Below are 21,926 nucleotides of genomic sequence, written 5' to 3'. Positions count from 1 at the left end.
GAAAAAAACTTATATGTCCTGCAAAATTCAGGAAATATTATGTGTATTCTTTAGAATCATTAGCTGTTTCTTTAATCTTTATTTTTAGTGTCTAAGTTTTATATAAGAGTACAGGCACAGATGAATTAATACAAGGATGCCAATGGCCCTGAATCTTTTCCCAGATTACATTCTCAAATTTTGGGAAAGGGAAAATAATGTTGCAAAAGCAAATATAATACAAAAAAAGAAAACTGGGATGGTAAGGCTTTGGGAATAGAATTCCATGGGAAGAATTAGTTCATGTAAAAAAGTAAACACAATAAACACAGAAAATACTTTTCTTGAGAGGTTGGTGGGGCACTTGGCAAAAAAATTCAGTGTTTAGTTCTACAAAATTATTTTGTAATGCTGTAACAGTATCTTATTATTACTGATGTAGGCAGTAAATTAACACTGCTGGCAAATGACACTATTCTTTATAGTGCCACAGAGTTTTTATTTTTTTTTCCTAAGTATTCATTGGAAAGACCTGTAGTTCAAAAGACAGAAAGCTACAAAACAGAAACAGGGAGTCCTGAGTGCAGAAGATGCAGGAGATATGGAAATATATGATGAACTGTAGATCTGGATGCTCATTTGAATGCACTAGAACTTTAGTCTGAAGGGTGATTTATTTACTCGTTTCTACTTGTATCACGATTAATTTGCTTCTAAAGTTTTCAATTCAAATACTCTCATCTGAGGGACAGTAGAGAAGAAAAAATGCTTGCTATCTTAGCATGAACATATTAAACCAAGAAAACATAGTGAAATGATTTTATGCTTCCACCCATCACAAATTGCAGTATTAGAGAATAACATAGTTACTCATGGAGATTCTTGCCTTTCTTGAGAAAGTGAACTGTTGCTTATTGGCCTTATGAAGGGAGTTTCAACAGTGCACTGAGACTCACAGTGCCTAAAACCAAAGTGATATAATACAAAAAACTGTGAAGAAAGACATGCTTTTGTAAGGTTCATCCATCTTCTGTAATTTCAAAGAGATACTAGTGGTTTATGTAAACAATCTAGAAAATATTGTTTTGTTTATTTACTAAAGACAGTACTTCTCAAACTGTGAAGATAAACTTCAGTGACACTGCCCCTGACACCACCTAGAGTACAGCAAGGAAGGAAAGTATGTAGGTCACTCTGAAAGTAAGGGCTTGTATTTATTTACATGGAAATTACAGTAGGTAAAAAGCAGAATAACACTATTTGACAGAAAATTCTCAGCTACAAAACAGTACTTTTTTAACTTAGTCACCACCGTTAGCCGATTCCTGCAGATTTGCTGATCAGAACACTTCATTTTGTGGCGTGACAGCTGTGCATGGCCATCTGGAACAAGACTTGTATTTCACGTTTCGCCATTGCTGAAATGTACCACCCACAGCCTCATTGTGCTCACATTCACTGTTTGGTGTCCATCCTCATTCAGCAAGAATAAATGAATATCAGTGAGTGCAATTTTTGCAGCATGGAGGAATTCATTTACACACCTTCCCTTCTTACTCAAATCCATGTCACATGCTGTTAGACTGACCCTTTGCCGCCCTTTGTGGCACAGTGATAAAACTTAATGGAATATCATTGGGAAGGTTCAGCCTTCGCTGCCATACCACCAACCTCCACCTCTGACATTATGGGCCAACATAATAAGATACTTTTGGAGCAGCCCTCATATTATTTTATTACATTATTCTGGGCACCTTTAATTTGAACTGAGATGTATTGGTATGTTAGAGGCCACATGAGATCTAAACCAAAGACTGAATGATTTGCATATTGTTGAAAACCTTTCCAAGTTTGATATCTCTGAAAACTCTTCAACTCTGAAGTAATTGTCTGATACGTTTTGAAATGGACTGAAGTGTTAGCTCCAGAGGGACCAAAATACACTGCATATATTTCATGCTGGATTTATGTTTTTCATTATGGTTTTTTTTTTCGTTTTTCAGTGGCTTGCACAGTGATCTCTGAAGACCTGTGTATACCTGCACTGTAGAGTTGAAGACACAGAGTGCTTGTGTCACCCTGACTCCAAAGGAGTGCAAGCCCCAGACTTCCTCATGCTCACAGCAGGCTCAGCTGTGAACTCAGGCAAAGTCACTCAGCATTTATCTAGGTGGTTCTTGAAAACCTCCAAAGACAATGACTACACAGCATCTCTTGGTAAACTGACCCCCTGTCTGACTGCTTGTGGGATGAGAAAAGGATTCTGTTACCTCAGTCTGAACCCTCTTGCCCAGTCAACTCCTGCCATGCTCCACTGATAAGTTTTCTTAGTCCTGTCAATGCTGGGTCTCATGGTCTTCTGAAGCCTTTCTGTTAACACTACTAAATGCTGGCTCCGCCTCTTGCAAAATATATTAAATTTAAGCACAATAAATGGCAAGTTAAAAATAGCTAGTGTCATTTCCTAAAATTTGGAATCACTTTCATTTTCTTTTATTCACAGATAGAAGAACACATTTATTAAGTGAAGGTGGAAAGAAAATGTTAGCAGCACATCTCTCTAAGTAAAAAGGGAAGCAAACTGAAATCTTAGTCAGAATGAAAATATATTCTCCAATTTCAATTTAATATAACACTACCATATGCAAATAAAATAATGAATAAATCTGTCTTATCTGAGTGTTTCTCCTCATATCGTCACTTGTTAATTCCCATAAGTCTCTTTCTATAACATAATCATGATAATGTGTTTTCAGAGTAGGAAAAAAATACCGTTTTTCTAGCTTTTATGGAAAATAACTGATTTTGTTTGGGTGTGTGTATTTAGAAGCAAAGCGAAATTTAATAGTGTTTATTCTGTCAGTAAGCTGAATAGAAGAACGTTTATCTAATATTCCAGGTGAGTTCAGAAAAAGATGTAGTCAATAACTGAGAAGAGTATGAGTACAGCTTTTTCAAGGTCAGGAATGAGAGAAGATTTGGATTTTTTTTTTGCTGCAGGTGGATATAAATAGTTTTCTGTTGGATTGTCACATGTCTGAAGAGTCTCCATTGACTCTGATAAGGTTACTCTGAATTAAGATCACTGTCACTGAAAATAGAACCTGATTCTTTTGATTTAAATTAGAAGAAAAGCCTTTCTGATTCTGGGAACTTGCAGATACTTACGTAATAATTTTTTTATATATAAAGCATGCAATATAATCAACTTCTGACTGGAAAATCAGAGAACTTGAGGGTAAATAAGTTTATTAACCAGTACTACAGCTTTTTCATCAGCAAAACTCAAAACTCCTTCTGATTGTACCTACAAACTTTTAGCAGCATAACTCCACTAAAAGGAAGATTCTCATTATGAAACAAATGGGTCAGTGACTCTAGTGGAGCTGATGACATAAATGACCTAACATTAGATCTGGCTATGGACAGGACTCGTTGAAGGTGCTGGGGATTTGGAGCACTGCATGACTGCAGTTGTTGTCATATGTGATGAGGAGTCACCCATGACAATCATTGACAAGATGATCAGAGGGCTGGAGCAGCTCTCCTATGAGAAAAGGTTGAGGGAACTGGGCTTGTTTAACATGGAGAAGAGAAGGCTCATTGTGGCCTTCCAGAACTTGAAGGGAGCATATAAACAGGAGGGGGAATGGCTGTTTATGAGAGTGGATAGTGATAGGACAAGGGGGAACAGTCTTAAACTGGGAGGAGATTTAGGTTAGATAATAGGAGGAAGTTTTTCACCCAGAGGGTGGTGATGCACTGGAACAGGTTGCCCAAGGAGGCCTTGAATGCCCCATCCCTGGAGGCATTCAAGGCCAGGCTGAATGTGGCTCTGGGCAGCCTGGTCTGGTGGCTGGCAACCCTGCATATAGCAGGGTCTTTGAAACTAAGTGATCATTGTGGTCCTTTTCAGCCCAGGCCATTCTATGATTCTGTGATTCTATGATTGATAGATACATAAAGGCTTCTCAAACCTAAGAGGCAGATCCAGCTGACCCAGCAGTTAACCCATCAGCTCTAGGGTTTAAAATGGTAATGGACTCTACATGCTGTTCTGTACAGCTCACTTTTTGATGAACATTTATTTTCATCTTTTTCAATCTTGATTCAGAGATTCATCAACCTATCACAAAGGAGTGCAGGTCTATTTTATCTAATTCATGTTTTTTGTATCTCAAATGCAACAATAAACTGGTGCTTCAATTCTTCACCGATCATTTAATCCAAAATTAGGAAGAAATTAAGTAACTTCATTGGACTGCACTGTTCCAGGAAATATCTTTTTGACAAATAGAGATAAGGCACTATGGAGATGAAACAGGAATACTTTCTACAGTAAAGTGCAGTTATATGCATCTTTTCATGAACCTTTCATTATTGGTACACCCAGTGGGCCCACATGTAATGTAATATATTATCATGATGTTTATTCATCTAACTATTCTTGTAATGGTAAAGACAGAAAAAAGGATCTGTAGGTTTCTGCCTTTACTATTAATTTCCTCACACTGGACTATATAATAAGCCAAACCACTTTGTGGGGACTGGATTTGTAAAAGTCAGGTAGCTTCATTTTTATGTAATGATGAAAAATAAACCAAGCGGCAGTAATTCAGATTACTTTGCTGATCAAAAAACTCTCAAGTTCAGCTGCATTTAGAATTTAATGTAGTGCTCATTGTAAATGATAATTACGATGAATCCATTATAGGTTGTGCAGAATGTTTTATGAATTTCAAAAGGTTTCTTTCTGTGGCTCAGCATTAATTAGGCATTTGTTATAAACACTTAGATAAGTGTCTGTCAACTTGCCAAGTTTTAGATAATTAGCCTTTTTTAGTTCATCAAAACCACACAATGACTATCAAAGGAACAAATGCAGCAAACAAAATGAAGAATAATGTCAAGGTTTGTTTCTACAATGCACATTTCATTTTGTACCAGCTATGTTGATATCAGCATCTATTTACAAGTCTGAACTCCCTTTCAATGACATTATACTCTTCCTGTGTAACCAAGTGTCATTTGTTGATATTTAAAACTGAATAACCTGCTTTGTGTTGTACTGTTTTGTTAGGATGGTCATATGAACACTGACATATAAAACCTGATTCTGTAATTGCTATTATTATTATAATAAAAAGAGTATTAGTAATCTTTGGCAGAATGTTAACATTACATCATATTCATTTTCTTGCCCGGTTGTAAGGATACAAGGAAGAATTATTTTACAAACACAAACAAAAAAGAGAGGTTTTCAGAAGCCTCAACTTTTAGAGGTGTAGAAGTTTAACTGATTGATCAGAATGATTGCTTCCGTAAGTAACAGTTTTCTCTGATCTATTGGATCTTGGCATATTTAGGGCTACAAAACTGGAACATATATGCAAGTTGAGAGAGCTGTCCTGTTTAGCCTAGAGAACAGGCTCCAAGGAGACCTTATAGCAGCCTTCCAAGGTAGATGAGGAGAGAGATTCTTTGTAGTGATACAACAAGGACTAAAAAAAATATAGTAGATTAAGATTAGATAATAATAACAATTTCTTTACTTAAAGGGTAATGAGGCACTGAAATAGGTAGCCAAGAGAAGCTGAGGATGCACTATCCCTGGAAATGTTCATGGCCAGGCTGCATGGGGCTTTGGGCAACCTAATACAATGGAAGGTGTCCTTGACTCCTCCTACTCAAATCCTTCTGTGATTTGATTTGGGATTAAAACGACAGTGGACAAACAATGGATTATAATGTCAGTTAAGAATGAAAAAGAGGACACTGAATAAAGATTATACAATAATAATATTTAGAAATGTGAAAAACTATTGCTTGCTCTTTGAAAATATCTAAATTACACTGAAGGAAAGGTGTGGGAAATAATTTTCTAATGCCAGATACTGAAAATACAACTAAAGTTCACATGGGGAGGTTTCAGTATCTCTGGCACTGAGGATCTTACCAAAAAAAAAAAAAAAAAAAAAAAAAACAACAAAAAAACAAAAACAAAAAACACCCTTAAAAATGCTTCTCAATAAATCTATACTTGACTAATTCTGCCTTACACGGAATGATAGATTAGCTGGGTATTGCAGTGATATGATGGTAAGAAAGTTTACAGTTTGTTCTGGCATTCTTCATGGAAATTCCATAGTTAATTGACCACTGATAGCACCGTGAATCAAAATGAAAAAAAAAAGTCAATAATGGTTTGCAAATTGGGAGCCTGGGTAAGAAATTTCGTGAATGAGTATGTGAGGATGAAAAGGAGTGATCAGTGCTGTGATTTTATAGACACTGCAGTTAGCTCAGTATTATTACATGCAGAATATATTTGTTTTATATCCATTTAAATTTTATTTGAGATCTTGGAGATCAGAAACTCAAGTACACAAATTAACACACACATTCTTCCACTTCAGTCTTTCAGTATAATTACCAGAATGTCTGATAAGAACCATTGATTGGCTACCAACTGTGATAAAACACTGCAAATGCTGTCATGATTGTTGATAATTCTAAAACTACTTCTGAACATTTATGACTTATTGAATTAAAGATATGAATCCCGCAATAAAGCCTTACAAGGCACTTGCAAAGTATAAATCCCAATTAAATTGGATGAATTTTAAGCCAAACTACTCAGGCACCATAACCGACAAAAATAGGAAAGCAAGCTCTAACTCCTGACTATAAGGCTATGACTATATGACTATATGTGGAATTGTTCTTTTTAACTTCTTCACAAAAGCTTCATTAGCTGCATGACCTCTTCTGAGTATGGTCATAATATACTTCTGCAGTTAGCATTTTTCATTCTAATTAACAGAATCAGAGCAACAGTATTTATAGCCCTGAAAGAAGAATATGCATGTGGAAGCATGTCTCCCTAGAGTACTTGCTTCCAGCAACTTCTATATATTGTTGCTTAGAACAATTTGACTGGAAATAACTTTTCAAAATGTTTGTGATACATATCAGATACATTGTGGAAAACTAAAATGAAAAGCAAGTTTTTGTTGTTTTTTAATTTTTTTTTTTTTTTTTTTTTTTTTTTTTTAATTTTCTGCCTCACCTTGAACACTGGGCGCAGGCTTGGGCTCTACAGTATAGGAAGGACATAAAACTATTAGAGAGTGTCCAAAGGAGGGTTACAAAGATGGCAAAGGATCTGGAGGACCAGGGGTGTACAAGGCAAGATCCCTTGGTTTGTTCAGCCCAGAGCAGAGGAGCTGAGGGGATGCCTCATGGCACGTGCAGCTCCTCACAGGCAGTAGAGGGGCTATGCTGAGCCAGGAGGAACGGCATGGAGCTGTGTCAGGAGAGGGTAATGTTGGAGGTAAATAAAATGAACTGCCTGGCAGCCTGTTGAAAGAACAAATGAATGAATCAGAAGTCTTAGAGCTCTTGCCAGTGTCTCCATTTCTCTTCTGGTCAAATGCATTCCCCAGCATGTAGGCTGTGGGGTCTCTCCTGGCTCTTACCTCAAGGCACAAATCTCTATTCCCCACTGTTCCATTAGCTGTAGTGATACTGTCGTGAGCACTGATTAATGACAAATTTGAATACTGCAATTAGGACATAAATGAAGAAGAATGTACTGCAAACATTCTATAAAATTTTAAGGAGAAATAATGTTTCTAGTAATGGAAATTCATAAAAAACTATGCAGCTATTTTTTTAGCTGTAGAGAAACAGACCTTTCAGAACTGTTCCTGATGATAAAATAACATTATTTTACCAAAATTTTGTAATTATGAAAGCACAGATGGATTTTCTTCATTATTTTTGTTTTATAGAACAAATGCTAAAATTCTATCAAGTGCATGACTGGAAGAGATTGACATTTAAAGCATGTGGTAGTGCACTTCCATTATATTCTCAGATACAGAGCAATTGCAATAGCTCCAAAATGGAGTTCCATGTGAGAATTTGAGCTGATAACCCGAAGATTACATAAGGACAGAAAGATTTCTGAGTAATTTGAAATAACTTCAAACAAAACATCATATTTTCCTCAGAGATACTGTAAACTAAAATATTTTCCCCAAGAAACAGGTTTTTACGGTTTAAGAGCTCTGTTCATATGACAGAGGTAATTGTTATCACTGACTTGTACTAATAACAATTTATCTCAAAAAAGCTCCAGTTGTGTCTTTTCTTTAGAGAGTTCGGAATACATTTTTTTCTTGCTTTTTTTTTTTTGTCTGTCTTACATTGCATCCCAGTAGATACTATGATTTTCCTTTACAGCTTGGTGAAATACTTTTCAGTAACTTCAACACAAACAAACAAAAACAAAATAGAAGCCCCCAGACTTATAAAAAGTTAAGTGGTTTTTGCTTGTTTGCTTTTTAATAGGTACCTAAGCATTCAACTTTTATTCTTGAAATTCCAGTCTCTTCTATCAATCAGAAAAATACACTGGCATCTATCATGATTCTTTCTGCCTAGCTAAATAAGGTGTATTCCATCAGTCTCCAGCATGACTACACTAACGATACTATACACTTTTCTGACCCACGCCATAACTGAGCTCTTACTTCCAGGGCACTAAAGAAAGATGTTTTCAATTTTATTTACCAAGTTCAGAGATTTCACTTTCTCTAAATCACCCTAGATATATGGGACAAGTAACAAACTCTGGAGTCAGTAAATAAAATGCTTGTAATATTATTTTGCTTAACTATTGTTTCAAAAAGAAACATTAATTATGTTTCAGAAGACATTATGTGAACAAAGTGAAAGGACTGAAACAGTGTGCTCATGTTACTAGTGACAGTCATGGTTTTCAAAAAAAAACTCAAGGATTTCCAAAAGTATTTTTGGATGAAACACTAGGTGACAGTTGTAACAATTTCAAAGTTATTTCCAAACCCACATGTTTTTTGGGGTTTATTTTTGATTCAGAATATTACTGAGCACTGTGAATATTTTTAGGCAATCATACTGGTTAAGTGTTTTTTTTAATGGGATTATAGAAAAGATCTTGAGAATTTGAAGATTAATATTTCATTTTTAAAATTTATTTACAAAATGAGAGAGTAGATGTTTCAGATAGTATGAAATAATACATAAAACCTAGGAATTGTATGCAATGTCAAATATTACAGTCTTTTTATCATTTCAGTGCCTCAAAAAACAGAGATATTTAGAGGGCATCTTTATTCAATGGCATATGCTTTGCCCACTGCCATCCTGAATATTATGGGTCAGAACTACTATCCTCATGTAAATGGATTCACTACTTCTATTTAACCTGGGAATATATTTACGTTTTTATCTTCAAGAAGCACAGGTTCAATGTGTTTCACATATGGACCTTTTACATAAGGCAGAAAGTGAAGAAGACCTATTATGACAAATATGACAGGAAATGGAAATTGACATTATAGTTTCATTAAAATACATGCTGAATTATAGTCAACTTTGATCAGTCCAGCATTTTGGTCTGAGCCCATCAGAAAGACAGCCTGAAAAAGTGTATAATAACTTGATTTCTTTAGACAAGGACAGCTACATATAGTACATATATTTTGCAGTCACGGAGGCAGAATGAGAGTTGAATACATAAACATCAGTGACATTACTGAGAACAGGCTGTGGATCAGAAAATTTTGTAGTATTTACTTCTGTGAGATTACGGTTGAGTTCCTTATCATCTATAAGCTCTAAAGTTGCAGCTGCCAGATTTAAGTCTTAAATCTTTTACAAGTTAAGGAGAGCCACAGGATTCTGGGCACAAGTAACCTCTAGCAGCTTTCAGTAGCTTGTCAGATGCCTATAAGCCACAGAGCAAACAGCTGTTGTCGCAGTCTCTGCCTGATTAGCAAGGGTAAAGTGCACTATGTAAGATACAGGTTCAGACTACAGCTATCACATACATCAGAGTATGTAGAAGGAAGTTTTATCTTGGTTTACTTGCCCAAATGATCTCAGGCATGGTGGTGATCTGGGCCAACTGACCTTGAGCCATGTAAAATCATCGGGAAAAATTATGAGCAATAGTAGCAGGAGGCTTCCTCCTGTGAGGGACAGAGGCACCTATCTCCTGACCTGACCTTCTTCTATAGAAATTTTCTATTTGTTTTCAGTCTGGATCCAAAACGCTGTAGAGAGATTGCCCCTGTGGCTACTACCTTTTCCTGATCTTTTACAATAGCACTAATAATGCTATAAGGGGTAACCTAGGGCTACTAAAATCCTGAAGTGCCTGGAGTATCTCCTTCATGAGGAAAGGTTGAAGGAACTGGACCTGTTTAGCTTGAAGAAAAGAAAGCTCAGGAGGATCTCTCATCGATGTGTATAAACACCTGAAGGGAGAGTACAATGAAGAAGGATCCAGAGACTTTTCAGTGGTACCTAGTGACAAAACAACATCAGAGGCACAGACTAGCAGACAAGAAGGTCCCTCTGAACATTAAGCAGTGCTTCTTTCCTGTATGGATGACAGAGCAGTGGAACAGGTTGCCCAAAGAGGTTATGGATTTTCCTTCATTGGAAATATTTAAAATCTGACCAGATTTGGTTCTAAACAACCTGCTTTGGATGCCCTACCAGAGCAGGGGGATGGGATTAGATGACATCTAGAGGTCTCTTCCAACCTCAACCATTCTGTGATCCTGTGAATGTAATTACTGGATAACAGCAGCTCTGAAAAGCATTTGGAGAAAGGAGTCATTTGATCCTGAGGAAAATAAAATGGTTAATTCCAGATTTCTTCTTTATTGTCAGTGGAGTTCAAATTCAAAACAGTTATTGAAAGAGAGTCATAACACATTCTGTAGCTTAATTATATAGTAGGGTAGGGAAGATGGCTTTGAAAGGCCAGATAAGTTTGTTCAACAGATGAACAACCCAAAATTTATCTGAATATCCATATGAAGCGTGTAGTCTTTCTTAATGAAAATAAACATATCAATGGACTAATAAGAATAACTCTCTCTCTCTATATATATATATAGTCACACACTGAATCAGAGACTCATGCTGCCTTGTGGTGAGAAGCATGTATCAAATGATGACACAGGAGCATAAAATACATGCACATGTATGTAACTTTTGAAGATGACATCTGGAAAGGGGCCTAGAGAACTGACTACTGTTTTCTGAGACAGTAGTACTTTCAGTGTTAACTCCTCCTGTAACTTTCTGTGATACAGTTTCTCTCTCAACTACTGGAAAAAAATTTAAAAGGCCATACTTTATATTTAGGAATTAGGCTGTATTTCTTTAGTATGATTGATGGTGTATTCTGTTCGCTTATTTTTTTTCCCCCTACAGCATCCCGTTGCTATATGCTACATAAAATCAGTCCACATGAGGAAAGTAAATCCAAATCTTTATACTATTGTAAAATATTGACTTTAAGTAGATAGGTGATATAAGATAGTGACAATGTTTTGTAAGATTCCTTACTGTTTAATTTCTCACAGCGATGTGGGAAACCATATAACAGTAAGAAAATGCCTGTTGACTGAAATCTCTATAAGCACAGAATTTTTAAGCATTCCTTACAACAAAACAGACTACCGTGCCTTCAGGATTACCAATTACTTCTTGATGGTGCTGCAAATACAGATTATTTAATATGTTCATATGTTTTTTTTTTTTATTGCATTCTTTTTTCATGATCAATTTATTAAAATCTCAAAAAAAAAAAAAACAGATTTTATGTATTTGCAACAAAATTTCATATAGTTGCACCATTATTTTCAGTATCCTAGCGTCTTTCTTTTACTAAGGATTCTAGGCTCATGATAACATAACCTATTCTTTTGAAGGCCTCTAACATTGCCTGTCTGGTTTCTAAACAAAATTGTTACAAATATCGGTTTGGGGGAAAAAAAAAAAAAAAAAGTGTATTTAAGTTTTTTTTTTTTTTCCCCTGCTCTCCAACACTGATATTATCAAGTGGAGGCAGAGCTTTTCCTTCACTTAGCTTCAGAGCTTGCCTTAACAGGAAATACCAATTCCTTAAAAAAAATAAAAAAAAAATAAAAAAAATCCCAGAAAGCCACATGCTTAAAGGAAGTAGCTTTTTTCCAGTCCGCTATAATTTTATTACAGTTACATTTATCTTCAGCAACTTTCTTAATGAGAAACAGCTAATATTCAAACTGAATTTTTGTGAGAATAAAAATGAAAACTGATAAAGTAAAACAAGCATTGATAGAGTCAAATTAAAAAGAACACACTTATGAAAATAGGGATGTACATTTTGTGTAAAGTATTTGCTATCTCTTTTTTACTGTAGAGAGCAGGTCCACTCTGAAGATCCTTCAAGAATGAGTTTCTGGCATGTATTCATTCTCCTAGTACTCCAGGCATTCAGTAAGTGTAGTAACTGCACAATTACCACAGTGACTGTGGTCTAATTTTCAAAATAAAACAGATTCTTGCCAAAGAGGTGTTATGGATGTCTTCATGCTTGACACAAAGTGTTGAAAAGACTGACTTTACACAGTGAAAAGAAATAAGGTTCATACATCAGCAGTTTGCTCTGCTGCATGGATTAGCCAAAGGTAAGGGGAGGGAAAACTGCCACCTAAAGGTGATCTGCCAGCAATGCCCATATGAGTATGGAAGTTAGAACCATTACCCTGAAAATGTTCTAGCTATACCTTTTTAATAAGGCACTTTATGTCTTCTCATCTGTTAGATTTATACAGATTCTTCAGTAAGCTTTTAATGCAGCATAGGGGAAAATCAGGCACCCCATATAAAACTTCATTAATGGAACTGTATTCCCTTTGATCCAGAAGTGTGAATATAACACACTATATATACATATTTTATTTTTCAAACAAGTAAGAGTGGGCATGTAGCCCTTCCTCTTTGGGTTACAATATTCGGGAACTTTTGACTGTCTGCAAATACACTTTGTAAGCTGGAGTTAAAACATGTAAATTAATTTTTTGAATAACGAATAACATAGCGTTAATATTCTTTTAAGTTCAGAAGAAATACACTAACTATCCCAATGAAGTATCAGTGGCCATGCAGTAACCACCCCAAGTGGAAAAAGATCACCTCCTTCTACTCTTTGAAATAGGGTTGATGTACTTCCATTTTCTGACCATCATTTTTTCCCCTAATTCCACTTATTTTTTAACTTTCTCAGCATCAACAATTTCACATTTGCCTTCACTGTTCACATATAGCTCTAGTCTGCATATTTTCTACACTTCTTCTTAACTCCACAGTATCCTTAGAAATCTGAATCAACTTTATGATGCACCAAAACCAGATCTTGTGATCGAAGGATCTCATCATGCTGAATCCTTGGTCAGTGTGTTTCATATAGACATTATGATTATCAGTGAGATTTTTGAATTCTGAATCTACCAGATCTTACAAGATCTATGAGTTTAATGCAAAGTGACATTGAGGTCAGTTCTGATAAACTAGTACCAGGAAATATTTTTTCAGTATGACAGAAGAATATAAACTCTTTTTATTCAAACATTTGGTGATCTTTCTGCTGTCTTCTCAGAGAATAAGAGTACTGTATAGGAACAAGACTTTCCAAACAACAGAAGAAAGCCTTATTACTCTGGCTCAGCAACATAAGCAATTGAGTTTAGCATCCTGCAGCTCGGATGCAGTTACAGAAGCACTGGTAGAAGGCAATTCAGTCCATTTTTACATCTTTTCAAGTCAGATATAACAGATATCTCTAGGGGAATAAAGGCAAAACCAATTTTCATTGTTTTGAGAGTAGAGGGCAGATAGCACTGGTCTCTCATTCTCATGGAATTCATAGAAACAGTCTAAGTACTTGTCAGTCATACTATGCAGTCACTGTGAAAGCAGAATTACTGCATCAGTGAAGGGGAAAAAAAAAGACTTTTCTGTACTAGCTTTTAGATATAGAACGGGAACATAAGCAGGGGTCCAGAGGCAACAGCAGGCAGAGAAGTAAAATCTGCAGCACATTAGACGTATGCTAGAAATACAGCACAGTCACTGCAAAAATAAAGGTTGCAAACCACATGTTCATAGACGGAGGAAAAAATAAAGATCACTAGTTTAAGCACAAAGTGATGCCCCTGTAAAAACCAAAATGTTCACATGTGACAGATATAGAGGTGGAAGAAAGAAAAATAGGTGAGTACCTCAGTGAAAAGTAAAAAAAAATATCATACCTATTGCTTTTTTCTTTAGGATAGAAATCAGCAGTTACATGACATACTGTGGTAAGTGCTAGCAATGGTTATAGACAGAGATCCCCTTGTTTACTGTTGTTGATCTGCTCAGGATACAACTTAGAGGAAATAACACTTCTATAAGCTCAGAAATTTCATGGATGAGAAAAATGAAAGTGAGCAACTTTTTCTGATATTACTGACAAAAAGCCAAGAAATAATTAAGTAACTAATGAAGACATCCACAGCATGCAAAAGAGAGAAAATGATGCATTTTTAACCTTCAGTAGAGAAGGCATTTTAAAAACTATATGCAGAAAACATATGTTCGCAAGTTTAATATCTAAAAGTTCATTAAAATGAGTTTAACAATTGAATTGCCACAAGCACAAGCCCATACTGAATGGCTTGAACAAATCTTTTATAGATGTCATTCACATTACCTAGAAAACAGAAGGCATAAAAGAATCAGAGAATCATTAAGATTGGAAATACCACTAAGGTCATCTAGTCCAATCACCAACCTATCAACACCATGCCCACAAAACCATGTCACACAGCTCCACATCTACCTTTTTCTTGATAATTTTAAGATTTCATTCTTGAAAAGTCTTATAGTCTGAATGGTATTTTTGCTTTCATAACTCCTTGCTTTTGAAAGTATTTCTAATACTTTCAGAAGGGACAGAGCTATATTACACAATTCTATTTTTCTTCTTTTCAATTTTTCTACACTGTTTCAAACTGACTTCCTGGAATTAGTACAGGAGATTTGATGTTTCCTCCACTAGTATGTGCTAGCAGAGACTATCTTTTATAATAGTGACTGTGAGAACTCAAAAAAAACTTCTTAAAATATTTTTTTCAGATTTTGTTGCAGTGAATGAACTAACCACTTATTTTTTTACTTTAGGACAATATTTATTCTCTGCTTCCTCATTTCTACTACTTTATGAAATATCAAGCCAATTCAAAAATTCAGACAACTATGTACATGAGAGTAAGACTTCACTGACCTCCATGTGTTGTTTATGAAAGTTGTTGTAACTTCTGATGACAGCATTCTATTGACTGCTTTAACTACACGGATCTGTTTTGTACAATAGCCATGTTTTAACCTCAACAGCTTCACATCAAATGATGGCAAAAAGTGTTGATGAGGATAGTCTTCTGCAGACTTGATCGTATAAACTAATTTTCAAAACAGATCATCAGCTGCTGGACTCTGTTAGAAATGTGTTTGAAGGAGTCAGTTTTAGGCACAGTTATCTCTTTCTCAGCTTTAAAAGCTCTTTACTCATAAGAGCATGGACACATGCTGCTTCAGATCTATTATCTTGCTTTTTTGTCTGCAGTTTCAGATTTGCAAAAGCCAAGATTAACAGTCAGTAAGTTGCCTGGTCACACAGTATGACTCCTTTTATCATTATGGTTGTGTTGCAATTGTCTATATTTAGCCAGTTGGCAGCTTAATGGGAATATACTGAACTAAGCAACTGAGAGAAGGGAAAAATTGTACTTCATATACACTATTGATTTTATTTGTGATATAGAAAGGCCTTTATGAAATCACTCACCTTCACTGTTTAGCTAAATAGGTATAAGAGTTCAAATCTACAGTGAAAACATTTATACGATGTGCAAATTAATCCAGCTGTATCATGCAGTAATATAAAATGAGTGCAAAATTCAACATCAGATTTTCATTTCAAAAGCCACCTGAGAAAAGCTCAGTTAAAAAAAAAAACAAAAACATTTTGTACAGATTCTTCTACTTTCTTAAGAGCAGAATTAACCACTAACTCACAATTAAGTAATATGTAAGTATAAGCAGTGGAGTGACTGGTGAAGTATTCAGATCTGGATATCAATTTTTTAAACCTCTTTATTCATGTGTGGTTCTACATGTTTCCTTCTGTTCAAAATAACACTAGCCTCTAAGTAGCAGTCACCCTAAAGTCCCTTTTTCAGGCACAAAAGTTATATCTTAGAACACTGTAAGGATAGGCAGCAGATGCAATTGCCTTTGATCAGTTGCCAGGTCACCAAAGAAAGGTATTAGTCACAGAAAACAAAGGAAAAGCTTACCCCTTTCCAAGGATCACAGCTCACTGGAAGCTCCCAACAGAATGATCTCCAAATAGAGATGCTTCCCTTTTTGTTGCCAGTGCTTAAATGAGATTAGGGAGGGGTGGACCCAGCTTCTGGTTGTACAGATGAATTGCTTCCACCTGAGCAGCCAAGGCTGGCCGCACCCCTTCACCAGGTGCTCAATCATCAGTTCAGACCATGACCTAATGTTTCCCATATAAACATAAATTAAAAAATTTCTTGCAATGCATATGCATAGCATATCTTTGTGGAGGTGAAGACTGAGGGTAGAGCTGAATGTCTTATAAACTCAAAAAGAAAATCAACAATTCACTAGAACTATTTACTTAACATTCAACATTAGACCAGCCTATTTCAGGAATTTCATTATAGACAGCTAATATTGTTTCAATTTTCTAGAAAATATCAATTAACGAAACAAATGTCTCTCGTTTAAGGGATGTTAAACAAATCTCTGTGGTTCACATAAGAGCCCAGGAAGTTCTCCTAGCACCAAGAGACTTTTCCTACTGACTCTTCATGGGTTGTACGTAAACATGGGAGAATTTGAAGTCTCTTATGAAACACGGACAGTTATCTCTGATATATGGAAGTCAATGATATGATAGCAACTTGAAAGAAATTACTGAATTAATCTGTTTACCTAAATTTATATCCAGGTTACTATGAACCTAATGACTGTAACTGTGAGAATAATGGCTTCTTTGGAAAAACTAGGTTTTATTTCACTGCAGCAAAAGCTTTTTATGCATTGTTATTGCTGTATGGTAACCTCCACCAAACAACATTTTGTCAAGTATACAAATAAGATACAATCTTGTAGTGTGTCCTTCTGAATTTCTAAATATTACAGCTATGAATAATTCTATAGCAACAATGGGCATTTAAATAAAATGGAATTCATAATCAGAAAAGCAAAACAACAAAAAACATAGGTTAAGAAGTCATCCTGTTTCAGTGATAACAAGCTGTAGCTGGAAACGAAATCTCCAGAAAATAACTGCATATGAAATGAGAGTTTCAGATTTTGTGTAACTGGTAGGGACTTAAATTTAGATATCTACAGAAAGCCAGAAATCATTCTAGTATTATTAGCAGGGAAGGGTCAAATAGTCAACTTCTTGCTTTGATAGGAGATGTTGTGTACCCACTTTAAAGTACACACAATCTTTAAAGTTAGCACAATCAGTAAGTATGGAAAAAAAAAACACATTTGTGTTATCTCTTTCTCCACTCTAATCAGCAGTATCAGGGTGAAAGAGAAATATGTTTGATTTTGTTCTACATTCTAGGTAACGAATGCATTAGGAATAAAACTGTGAAAATCATATAGCCATAGCTTTTCCATACTAGAGCATTAGAAAAAAAAAGAAAACTTCTGCAAAGATTTTTTTTCTATGGAAGTATAAGCTTAGGGGATCAGACAGGTTTTCAAAATCTCATTTTTGCTAGTCATTATAATAAAATTTATTTTGCATATCCTTTCAGGGAAGGTATTTGGATTATATTTTTTTTCATTCAGCATAAAATAGTACAATCAAGACCATTCTGAATTTAGCAATCTTAAGTTACAAGAGTAAATAGCACTGAGTTTTGTATCCATCTCAGACTGATTTGGTTCTACAATGCTCTGACTGGATACAAAACATGTAAATTAGAAATATGCTTTTCATTTGTGTGTATGAAATAAATACAGCATCTGACAGAACCAGATGATTATATCACTTGTGAGAATGAAGGTACTCATTTCAGAGTTCCAGTCATTTCAGAAAACGACTCCATTATCTGCCCAGCCCATTATAAAGATATCACACTTTCTCTCCATTTACAATATCACCATATTCTAGTGCAGAAATGCATGCTTGTAAATCAAGAAATTTACCTTTTAAATTTACTGTGCATTTTTTTCATTTGCATTTAAAAGCATACACATCTGCATAACACAAAGTAGTTGAGCATAGAAGTTATTTTGTTGTGTTTTTTTTTTTTTTTTTTTTTGCTTGTATTCTTTAATCTCAGTGAATCCACTGTTTATAAAATAAGCATTTCTTATCAAGAATTACTGGCTATATCTATACTGACAAGTGGGTACGCATGATCCATCATGCATCACAGAAATAGTCAATTTATCCCAATAGCGATAACAGTAAGAAGCTTAAATTGAATATTTAAATTATGTCCATTTTCTAGTCTTATACTTGTATCAATGACTAATGATTTTCCCAGTCATTACTAGGCTCACAGAGCCTAGTACACTATATTCATCGCTTGTGATGCTGATGCAGAAGTTTGAAGATGACTAAACACTTGTGCTTTGCCGCTTATTCATCATTTCACCAGTTTCTACTGGAGCAAAAGTTCCCTGCAGCCCAGGAGAGGCCCATGGAAGTGCAGGCAGTCCCCCTGCAGCCCACAGGTACCTCAGGGGTAGAGTAGCCCACAGGACAGCAGTGGATGTGGCCTGAGGGAGGCACAGCCCACGGGTACCCCTGCAGGATCAGTCCCAGGCTGGAGCTGCAATCTGTGGAAAGGGCCCGCTGGAGGGGGAGGGCTGGTGGAGCTGCTGCTTGTGGGAACCCATGCTGGAATAGTGTCTGAAGGGTGGGCCCTATGGTATGGAACCATTTTGGAGCAGTGCTTGGAGAGCTGCAGCCCGTGGTAAGCCCACAAGAATCTGTTCTGGAAGGACAGCATCCTGTGGGAGGGACTCCGTAGGAAGCAGAGGCAGAGAGGATACATGAAGGAGTGGCAGAGATGAAGAACTATAGACTGACTACAGCCCTCATTATCCGTTCTGCACTTCTCAGAGGAAGAAAATAAAAGGAGGTAGATGTGGAGAAAGTGTTTTTAGCTTACTTTTAGTTATCACTAGCCTTGTCTGTTATCAATAGTCAATAAATTACATTAATCTCCATTACACTGAGTCTGTTTTACTCTGATGGTAATTGGTGAATGATGCTTTGTTTTGAAAACAAAAAGGCTATACTTATCTTTAATCAGTGCACTGCTTTTGGCCTAGATTAGGATCAGCTTTCAGGGGTGACAAGTAGAATTGGGATCATGATTGTCGATTATGAATAACTTTCTGCAAAGAGGCTTTCTCTCACATCTGTTTAATTAAACATCTTTGGAAATGGAATACAGTGGAACTGTGACTACTGTGAATCCTAGTATCTTCTTACATCAAATTTTTCTTGCCATAGCAAATACAAGCCTGCAGAGGTACCCACAGAGGCAATGGAGTATCAAATCAATGACCCTTGTGCAATTGAATTACATACTACGTTGAAATATTATACAGAAATATCACTTCCCAAGGTGATACATCTGAATTACTGGCACATTGCTTTACAGCATGGCACTGTACAGCTTGATTTCTAGTGCTACTGTTGTTTCCAGTAGCTCTGGGATGTCTGATCTGTGCTAAGTTAGATAAGGAAAGCAAAGCGCAGTTGCCTCCTCCAGCTATTCCAGCCCAGTACAGCTCCTTCCAGGCAGCTGAGGCTTAGCCCAGTGCTCAGGGTGACAAAGATAGCTGCTGCTTTCTCTTTTGCATGTTCAGCTAGTACTAAAAATCCTCAAGTCCTCTTACAATATTCACCTGCCCCCTACTTGCAGTTTAGCGTGATGTTCACTGCAAAGACATACATTCGTGCACTCATATCTTAGGCAAACCACATCTGCAAAGTCCCTCTTGTCACATCAGTACCACGCACCCAAAATCCTGGCCTTTACAAGCAGTCCCCCAGTGGCTGGCACTCCAGGCACAAAGTCTGTGGAGCACTCCTTGGATCCCTAAAAAGACTTCTCATTCCTACAGAGACTCTCCTCCCACCACAATTTATGATGTGCACTCACACAAAAAACTTGAAATTTGCAGCCAGGTAGGAAAAAAAACATTTTTTGTTTGGAAGATAACTGTAGAGATAGCAGGAAAGAGACTATTTCTGCACATAGATGAATAACTCTTACAATACAAGAGTAGCCTTATTTTCCACGTATTCTTTGATCATTTGTCTTATATGTAGGACTGTTGCATCATCTGCAGTTCCCAATAGATGCATTCTTCCCAGCACGTGTGTAAATATTTCCCTGCCTTAAATGAAAAATTTGGGACATATGACTGAAAAGCCTTTTCACGCTTATGTTCCCTTTGTGCTTCTGAATTTCACTAAGCTAGATATTTTGCAGGTGATGAAAAAATCCTACAAAAATACAGTTAGGTCTGTAGGATTAGAAAAAACAACAAAACACAGGATCACTATATCCAACCTTCTACTCACGCAGGCCACTAGAGAATGTCCAAAGTCACACAAAACCAATTTTAATTGCAGGTATACACTACAAGCCAGGAAAAAAAAGTCATTACTACTACTATGCATTACAAGTTTGCAACCATACTGAGTTTACTATTAGGGCTCAGATACATGATTCAGCTGTGCTGTACTAGTTTAGTCACAAAGGTCAGCATGAAACAAACGTGAAGACATAAGCCTAGTTAAAACAGTATGAAGGAAAGTACTAGCTCCGCATTTTATTATGGCTGAATAGAGGATAGGCAATTTGTTACTTTCCCCCAGAGGACATATGGCAACAATTATTGAGTTGCAGTAACTGGATTAGATGTCTGAATCTAGAGGTAGTCCTCAAGTATTTCAGTTTCTCTGAGTCTACTGCAGTACTCATACAAGCCATTGTAATTGGAGGAAGCTGCAACTCTAGGAGTGTTAACCATTGGAAACTGAAGGAAAGTGTTTGCTCTTGTCACAAAAAATCTAAAATGTCATTTATGTCAGTATTTTCTAACTGGACACATGAAAGATATTCTGTGCTAACTACAAATAGCACTGTGACAGACAGGATCTGAAAGCTTGAGATGTTTGACTGTGTTGTAATATGGCCAGTGCTATATGGCATTTTTCAGATACTCAAGTAACTTTCCTTCCATAAAATGATATCCCAAATCATACAATCCTGTATGCAAATAAGGACCAATTGAGCATGGCAAATGCAATCTAGATTTTTGAAGCATCATAGCAGAGGCGAATGTGTGAATGGGAAGAGTATGCATCTTCCTTCAAAATTAAGTAAATATGTGCATTCTAGCTCTTAAAGGGCTTTGAATATTTGGTGAATATCAGTTCCCTGTGGTTGGCAAATATTTTTCTATTTATCTGCTTACTCCACTGAAATTTGACTAGTGAATAGCTTTCCAAAAGAAGAACTTTAATCATTTGGTTATTTTAATGTCTTTTTTCCCAATATTGGTTCTAACGTTGTATCTGGAATATTAATACAATAATTCCAGGCTAATTTGATTCTTCATTAGGTTATGTTATAAATTCATAGTAGAGAAATAATTAGTTAAGATGGTCAACAATATATCACATAGTATTCAAAAAAGAATAACTAAAAATAAGTATTGGTCATTATCAGTGAAAAGTGAGACTGATTTGTTATTGCTAAGAAACAAATACATTTCACAAATGGAAAAAAATGCTACAAAGTCCTCAAAGAGTTATGAAATAACAGGATCAGAGACTCAAATATGCCAGACACATTATTAAAAAAAATATTAACAGTCATTATTAACTACATCTCTAATTCTCTAAATCTGTAAACTCCCACTGAAATTGTCATGCACAAATTTAAAGGAATATAAAATGTTCAGATGTCTGGACATCACTATTTTCA

General features: G+C 36.0%; 1 long non-coding RNA gene across 1 annotated transcript; it reads right to left on the bottom strand.

Annotated features, from left to right (window-relative positions):
• Nucleotides 1-6,501: 6,501 nt before the first annotated feature.
• On the bottom strand, nucleotides 6,502-16,246 carry LOC125689362 (uncharacterized). The gene is made up of 3 exons (XR_007375219.1): nucleotides 16,209-16,246; nucleotides 7,458-7,518; nucleotides 6,502-7,338 (listed from the first exon to the last, which is right to left on the bottom strand). It is a non-coding gene; the product is annotated as an uncharacterized LOC125689362 (long non-coding RNA).
• Between the last annotated feature and the right edge of the window lie 5,680 nt (nucleotides 16,247-21,926).

Source organism: Lagopus muta, chromosome 2, assembly GCF_023343835.1.
Source record: "Lagopus muta isolate bLagMut1 chromosome 2, bLagMut1 primary, whole genome shotgun sequence".
NCBI classification, from domain to species: domain Eukaryota; kingdom Metazoa; phylum Chordata; class Aves; order Galliformes; family Phasianidae; genus Lagopus; species Lagopus muta.
The sequence above is the reverse complement of the archived record's forward strand: the minus strand, read 5'-3'. Positions and strand labels throughout refer to the sequence as shown.